At 39.0% G+C, this 7,528-nt stretch overlaps 1 protein-coding gene across 1 annotated transcript in view; it reads left to right on the forward strand.

Annotated features, from left to right (window-relative positions):
- hs6st3b (heparan sulfate 6-O-sulfotransferase 3b) overlaps positions 1–7,528 on the forward strand; it is a 106,797-nt gene that overhangs the window by 60,552 nt on the left and 38,717 nt on the right. The gene's annotated exons all lie outside the window — the stretch shown is intronic.

A 7,528-nucleotide genomic window follows, 5' to 3' on the forward strand; every position in this document is an offset into this window, starting at 1 on the left:
GGATATAGCTCACTCACACTGAGGACCTATCCACGTCATCATTTACCCAGAATGCGTTGCGTGTAAATAAAATGGCCATGTCCATGTAATATTTTTTTAAACTTTTAGTTAAAAAATTATAAAAAAAACTAAACAGCCTGTATATTTTTACAGTCTTTATTTTACAGATAAAATATACGTTTATTAAATAAAGTCTAATGTTACATCTAATAGGAGATCCCTTTCACACTGTCTAAAGTCCTGAAACATTCCAGCACTTTCAGGACCTTGGACAGTTCCTTCAGTCCTTCACACTGTTTAAAGTCCTGAAACATTCCAGCACTTTCAGGACCTTAGACAGTTCCTTCAGCCCTTCACGCTGCCCAAGGTGCCTTGGACAGTTCTTTCAGCCCTTCACACTGTCCAAGGTCCTGAAACATTCCAGCACTTTCAGTACCTTGGACAGTTCCTTAAGCCCTTCACACTGTCTAAAGTCCTGAAACATTCCAGCACTTTCAGTACCTTGGACAGTTCCTTCGGTCCTTCACACTCTCTGAAGCCCTGAAACATTCCAGGGGTACTAGTGGTTAGGGATGTGTTTAAAAGATAGATTTAATCGATCTGTATCGATTTTAGTTCAAATTTGGGAAAATTGTTTCATGAGTCATGAGACAGATTTTTCCCCCATGGATGTTGTGTGCGATGAAGCTGCACGTTTCCATGCTGTGTGTCACTCCTGGCTTGCCGTAGGTTTACAACCGGTTGACGGTCAGCACTAACATTAGCTCACAACAACAAGTTGTCTGGGGCAAAACAAAAGAAACAAATAAATTTTAGAAACATCTTAATATAATTCACAATGATGGAATATTTTAGCTGAAGTAGTCTTTTTTCTTTCTTTATTCTTTTTAATACGTTTTATTGAGCAGAAGGGAACAGAAACATAACAAATATACAATTTTTTGTACGTTCAAAAGAGTGGGCATAAGTAAACACTTATATTATCCCACCTCTTCTCCTGCAACCTTATTCCATCACTTCTTAATAATCAAAAAAAATATTCTTAGTTTCTTAAAAAAAACTAATGTATCCAACAACACTTTTTCTTGCAACTCCTTTTTAGTTTAAACCCTTTGAAACTTGAGACAGTTTTGTTTCAAGATTAAATTCCAATTTGCAAGTTTGCCAATTTTTTCCAATGAACCAAGTTAGAATTAGTTTCTACCATTTACAGAATTAATTCCTTTGAAAATGTCTTACATATCAAAGTAAATGTGTTACTGCATGATATCCTTAACTAATTTAAAAATCAATCAAACTGAATTGTGAACCGTCATGAATCGTTGTGAATCATTGTGAATTGTGAATCAAATCGAATCGGGCCCCTGTGAATCGAATTGAATTGGTTTGGGAAATCTGAATCGATACCCAGCCCTACTAGTGGTATGACAAAATGGCTCAGTGGGTACACATATCTACAAAGGTTGGTAACCACTGCTTTACACTACAGTCATTCACCCATTCATACACACACTCACACACTGATGGAGGTAAGCTACAATGTAACCACAGCTGCCCTAGAGCACACTGACAGAGGTGGGTCTGCCATGCACCAGCACCGCCACCACTCTGACCACCACCAGCAGGCAAGGCAGATGAAGTGTCTTGTCCAAGGACACAATGACTGAGACAAATGGTGTGGGGGATTGAACCAGCAACCTACCAGTTACCCAGCCACTCTGCTACAGCTGCCCAATGATGGACATCTCCCTCATATTGTTTTTTAAAACATGAGTTCACCCAGTTTAGTAATTCCCTGTTGTGGTTAACTATTTTTTAAAGCTTTGCTGTGAGTTATTAATCTTCTCTTGTAATAAATCTGTTCATTGTTTCATGCCACAGCTGGGTGATTGCTCAGACTGTAGGTTATTACTTATTCAGGTGCAAAACTGGCTTACCTTTTCACCTTTTTTACGTGTTGACTTTATCAGCTCTGTTACTACAGTACCTCACATCTACATCACGGCACAAAGGCGTACTAGGTGTGGAGCTTCAACCCCACTCTCTGCCTCGGTCCATTCAGAAATTGGACATCCAAGTCCCGGCTTGATGTGTTTTGCAAAAGAGCTAATTGTTGAAAGTTTCTTTACACTGTTTATGAAAATCACATGGTTTTAATGATTAATGTCTTTGGCAGTGTTTTTCAACCCTGGTCCTCAAGGCACACTGCCCTGCATGTTTTAGATGTGTCCCTGCTTCAACGCTGCTGATTTAAATTAATAACTAATTAACAGGCTTTTGATGAACTGCAATCATCTGAATCAGGTGTGTCAAACTACGGTTGAAAACACTGGTCTATGGCATCTAACCTGAAAAGATGTAATGTATTACAGTGTTAAAAAATAGTTTTTGGACTACTCAGGGTAAAGCTTTGGCCCAGTGACTGGGAGGTCATCTTCTGATTAGACTCTGAACACACACACCCCTCCCCCACGGATCTGCCTACAGATGCATGAGTGAGAATATAAATAAGGGCTGTATATAGAGAGTGAAATATAGATAGTACAAAGCACTGTCTGAGTGCAAGTGAATGAATGTTGAGAAACAATGTGATGCTACGTAAGTGTGAACCATTTTACTTTTTAACTGTAAACACATTCAGGAGCTTGAAGACAGCTCACACAAACACACTGTTTCCTTTCACCAACACCCGTCTGTGGAAAATCTGTTACTACTGTGAATAATTCATTGTTTTTCCTCTCAGATCCAAATGAGTGTTGTCTGTTGTTTGATTAACCTGCTGATCTGATGGACTGAGGAAGATTTTTTTCTGTCTTGTGTCAGTAAACACAGCCTGTGGGTCGTTGTTTGCCGCAGCATGGGGAGCTCAGCTTGCACATCCTGCTTACGCTGTGCCAGAATTGGCTCAGAGGGCAGCCGGGCGTGATGCCACTGTGCTTCTTCGAAGTTTGTTTCCAGTTCTTATTATTGCATCACTAATGCCGTCCGGATTTAATTAACCTTTGTTGTTAAGATTAGGGGGAAAATGGATTCAGTTTACAGGGATAGTTTAGATTATTTGAACTGGAATTGTAAGTATGTATCAATTTCTTGCTTGCAGTAGAACACAATCAGCGTGACCTCAGCTTGACAAATGAAAACGAACAGGGGTGAAGCCAGAGAGGTAGCCGGGGAGGCACTTCTCACCCCTGGAACCTGATTGGCCAATGGCCACCCTTTAGATAGATAAGTCTATGCATGTTGCATTGAACAATGCACAAATTAAGTAAATCATGGACATATTGGTTTGTTTATTACTTTCATAAAAGAACAAATAATTTATCTTGAACACATTTTGTTACATACAAAGTGAAGTTCTGTCAAATGAAACAACTTTAGAAATCTGTATGGTGTCTGAAACATTCATTTATTGATTCCACCATTTTCTTTACCTGCAAGCAGGTGTCCATCTAGAACACAGGTGTCAAACTTTGGTCCATTAGGGCAGCTATCCAGCATATTTTCTTATTTCTCTGCTCAAACACACCTAATTTACATGAATGGATGATTAACGGGCTTCTACAGAATTTTCAGAGGTAATTAAATCACTGAATGAGAAGAAACAAAGAACACATGCAGGATAGCAGCCATCATGGAACTGAGTTTGACACCCCGATCAAGTTCAAGAGTTTAGAATGAGCCTAAAAGAAACCCAACCTGACTGATTAACACTAATCAGAGGCCAGAGCCCAAAGTAAACCCCACATTTTATTTAAATTAAGCTTTTAGTGCATTTGTATTTAGACCACCATTTCAGTTTTTTATGCAAATCAGACACGACGCTTGTCTGGTCCTATTGAGCATGTGAATGTGCAACTGACATCCACATCTTTTTCCATCTCTCTAACAAAAGAAAAACACTGCCATTTATATTATGAGCTATGCACAATGTACAGCAGGAAGGAAGGAAATTCTGATAATTTAGGCCCCACAACACAGTATTTTAGTTACATACAACAAAATATTGAAATTTATTGTGGAAGTACATTACTAAAACTTACAAAAAAATTTGCATTATGCAGACATAAATACAGTAGATTACCACAGTTTTTGATCATGCATTCTTGCCTAGTTTCTGTGTGTTCAAGACAATGTAGGTGTATTAAAAATTCACCACAGAAACCTGAGCCTGGTCTGACCCGACCTTCAAGCATAAAATTTTGGCCAAAACTGGCCCAAATTTTACATCGGGCTCAGGCTATAAATCTAAACTCTGTCCATTTCCAGCAATCACTGTGCAAGAGGGATATACACCCATTCATCCCAGTGCCTAAAACATGTCCCACAGTATTATTCTTACAGCTAATAATGTGTAGCATCACACAGTTCACCTTGTGGCTGATTATTTAACTGAAAAGCATCTGCATAATACAAAGGTCTGCTACACAGTTGCTGCCAAACATACACACCGAATATGCATGACAGGTTAGAGAATTCCTGTTGCTCAAAGCAAGGCTCAGCACAGAAACCTCTGAATCCTCCTTAGACACATATCACCTTCTGAAACACATCTCTCCAAGTCCTTCATGGCAACCTCCAGTCACATCGGAAAGTTTGGAAGAGCACAGCAAAGATCAAAGCGCCAACCTCCTCGGCCTCCAAGTTCTCCTGCACTATACGGCCTCTAAGGATTTGTTGTCAGATTCAAGTTGGTCCAATCTTTCAATAAATAGAAGAGTTGTAGGGGTATGTGGAGGTTGTGTCTCCAGGATGTATGTTTTGCAGTGATTTATAGAAAATGAATGAAGACCCTCCATTTTTCTTTGTGCACTGCTGGCAGCGATACATCTTCACTGTTTTGAGATGTCAGAAAAAAGAATCTGGCATTAAGATGTTGGCTTACCTGGTATATGTGTGTGTGGGGGGGATTGTTTACATGGGTGGGCTTTGATCATTCCTCATAAACAGGCTTTTACAGGGATGGATAACAGAAAGCATCGCTCTTTGATCAAAGCGTTTCGTTCCTTGAACATGAGAGGAGCAATCGCTTATGAATAATTTACTCAGCGGTTATCATATCAGCGTGGAAAAAAGAGCAAGCCGAGATGTGAATCAAAACCGTTCAAGTCTGTAATAAAATGCAGACGTGTGGTGAGTGGGCAGCTGAGACATTTTTCACACACAAAGAATACATTAATAGTTAAGTTCAATAAGTAGGCTGAAAATTGCAAACAAGGTCAAGAAGTGGTCAGTGCTCCTGAGGCTGCACATTTGAGTCCAGGATGGGTCAGGAAGGGCATCGGACGTAAAACAGTTGCCAAATCTTTCATGTATGTTTGTTAGCTGTAGTGACCTCTGAAGAAAAGAGCAGCCGAAAGAACAACAACAAAAGTCAAGGCCATTGGTTCAGTCATCCAGGCAAAACAATAACCCTAAAACAGACACTGTCCAYGTGTTTTTATCACAGTGGCAGTTTTCTCTGATGCTACCTTCACACTGTAGGCAAATATGACCCATAACAGATTTTTTTTATGATTGCCTGAATGTGACAAATCCATGTATATATATWTTTTTTATTTTTCAAACCCGGCCTGGGCCTTTTTAATACATGGTACTAAATCAGATACATATTTGATGTTTTTCAAAGTGACCTCAGTCTGAACACGTGTGTCACATTTCATCTGACTTGTATGTCATTGCCTGACCCTTGCCTTCCTACGCAGTGCCGCTCAATTCTAGTTTCCCTTCTCTGCTCAGTCTGGAATTTCTCCCTTAGATAAGAATTTCCCCAGTTGAATTTTAGTGGCCAATCAGCAGACAGAGGGAGGAGTATTGAACAACAACATAAATTTTCTGTGTCATTTTAGTCTACATGTAATTTATCAATGGCAGGTGAGAAAGTGAATGAAGCCATTCAGGCCATGTTGACAAGGCTTCCAAATTAAATAAAATTGGTCTCGCAAAGCCTGCAGCTCTCATTTGTAGCCATCTTGTTTGGCTCGGTACTTCTCTCTTCCCAGTAGCGAATAGTTATTTCYGGTTAGCTTCTTAGCTTAGCTTCCTTCACGCTTGAGCTGGTGCATTACATATATAATGGACAAACGTTAGCGATTGGGTAAAATCAGATCCAATCCTTTTAAACTTCAGCAGAGTCCATGCCTCCAGCAAGAAATTGTTTCTCAATAGCTGAGAGTCCAAACCCTCTGTACGAAGCAAAGCGTAGGACAGGGCTGATTTTACCAGGCTAAGTAAACAGATCAATCCAAGTAATAATAATGATACTAACCTTGAGTCATGCAGTTTAAATCTTGTATCTCTTCAYATTGTCAGATGCAGAAATGAAGTCCAGTTGCTTTGTCTTTGGTCTTTTAATTTTCCATGTCCTGGATGACTGAGAATCAACAGAAACATACGATAGTGTATCAATGCTAAAATTACTGGATCAATGCTTTAGTTTTATTGGTAGCATGTCAATTCGGTTCCATAAAAACATGCTGCACCGGAGCAGCTGGCCAGAGACAGGTTCAAGTGTAAACACTGAACTAAACAAGCATGTCGCTCTGATTGAAATCCTTTCAACAGAAACATTTTCAGAATCGACAATGTGCTAACATGTAGCATCCGCTTCTGTAACAATGAGCTGAATGCAATATCATGTCATCTTCTGGCCATGTGGGTCACATCAGAGCTGTGGAGTGTTCACACTGGAGTCTGATGAAGGTCACCTAATGTGAACATCAATGCAAAAAAAAAAAACCTGATTTAAGCAAAAACTGTAAATTGAGCATTAAGATCTGCAGTGTGAATGTAGCCTAAGTTACAGAGTGATATTCATGTCTTAGGTACATTTGTAATTTTCAACTTTCACTCCATCCATTCATACATTAGAAGTTTAAATCACCAGCTTTATCATGATCAGATTGATTTGTTTGATGACAACACAATGTTTCTCAATTTCACAAAGTCTGTCATGATATGATTTCAGTTCAATTCACAAGTCTGCAGTCTATATAATGCAGTTTCATACACCAGTTTAACACTATCATTGCATTAGATGGGCATATGATGACAATGTGGATCAAAGTTTTTATTTTTCCTTGATGTAATTGAGTCATTACTTATTAAATTGATTTATCGATGTGGATTGATGTATTGTTACACCCCCATTATCCATTCATCCATCACCGTTGGTTATTTACTTCATACATAAACAAACGACTTAAGACTGAGACAATTTATCTGGACACATTTTTCTTGTAAATAATTCAAACAGTCATTTAGCCTGAATTTGTCTACCCCTGAGAGTAGTGATATTTATATTTCATAGTTATCTCTAAGACAGTAGTTGAACAAAACAATGCAGTCTAGAATGGACTATTTTTTTTCACTCATGTAGTACATGTTTTTATAACAAAGACATTCTGGCTCCAAGTAGTTTTACTGACACATTGACATAATAACTGACAATCAGTTCCATGTGCAATCAACAACATCCATCAATCCATCCATCCATCCATCCATCCATCCATCCATCCATCCATCCATCCAT

The sequence above is a fragment of the Austrofundulus limnaeus genome, unplaced genomic scaffold (assembly GCF_001266775.1).
Source record: "Austrofundulus limnaeus strain Quisiro unplaced genomic scaffold, Austrofundulus_limnaeus-1.0 Scaffold9, whole genome shotgun sequence".
Classification (NCBI taxonomy): Eukaryota; Metazoa; Chordata; class Actinopteri; order Cyprinodontiformes; family Rivulidae; genus Austrofundulus; species Austrofundulus limnaeus.